The sequence below is a fragment of the Bison bison genome, unplaced genomic scaffold, assembly GCF_000754665.1.
Source record: "Bison bison bison isolate TAMUID 2011002044 unplaced genomic scaffold, Bison_UMD1.0 scf7180017864180, whole genome shotgun sequence".
Classification (NCBI taxonomy): Eukaryota; Metazoa; Chordata; class Mammalia; order Artiodactyla; family Bovidae; genus Bison; species Bison bison.
This window is the reverse complement of record NW_011494752.1, coordinates 16,073,537-16,074,465: the sequence shown is the minus strand read 5'-3', so window position 1 is coordinate 16,074,465 and position 929 is coordinate 16,073,537. Positions and strand designations below refer to the sequence as shown.

General features: G+C 48.8%; 1 protein-coding gene across 1 annotated transcript in view; it reads left to right on the top strand.

Moving 5' to 3' along the window:
• Positions 1–929, top strand: part of LOC104990773 (tumor necrosis factor ligand superfamily member 12-like) — a gene marked incomplete at its 3' end in the record, with an annotated part of 6,371 nt that overhangs the window by 4,820 nt on the left and 622 nt on the right. The gene's annotated exons all lie outside the window — the stretch shown is intronic.

Sequence of the window (929 nt, the reverse complement as noted above, 5' to 3'; positions counted from 1 at the left end):
GCAACCCATAGGCAGGGATGAAAATGCCCTGTGAGCATTATGTTCTTGAGAAAGGAACCAGGAGAGCGCCCCGGGGCAGGCAAAAGATGGGGGTGCCGGGAAGGAAGCTTCCCAGGCTACTGAGATGAGGTGCTGGAAGCCCCGGAGAGCAGCCTGTGGACCCAAACAAGAGACAGCTGCCTCTACAGCCTCTTCCTCCCCTCTGTTTTCTTCCCACCAGCATGTGCTTGGTGTGTGCTCAGAGCAGGCCCAGCTGCAGGGCCTGGGGTGCGATAATCAGACCAATTCCCCTGCTCCTTGGGGGAGGCAGACCCCAAACTATCACAGAAGGAAATAAAGATGATTTCTGTCCTTGGTGACTGCTATGAGAGAGATGCGGTGAGTGGAGAGTTTAATGGAGACTAGCTATTAGTATTTCAGACTGGGAGGCCTGGGGAGGTCACTCAGAGTGACCAGACTGACTGAAGGGAGGGAGGAATCCTGGGGGGAGGCAAGGGCAGTAAAAACCCTGTGGAAACAGTGAGCTTGGTGCCTGGCAGGAACAGAAAGTGGGCCTGAGGGCCTGGAGTCTTGTGACTTGGAGGAATGTGTGAGATTAGACCTGAGAGGTAAACAGGGGCGGCTCATGGAGGACTGTGAAGTCACTTGAGACCCTGCTTTGTCATTTGATTATTTGTCTTCTTTACAATTTGCAATTACCTTTACTCTAGTTTTGTTATTGTTAACGGCTTTATTGAGATATAATTCACATACTATACAATTCACCTTTTAAAAATGTACAGTTAAGCTTTTAGTATAGTCACAGAATTGTATGATCATCACTACAGTAATTTTAGAGTTTTCATTACCTCAAAAAGAAACCCTGTATGCTTCACCCACCACACTGTATTTCCCTGATCCCCTCCAGCCCTAAGCAACCACTGATGTAC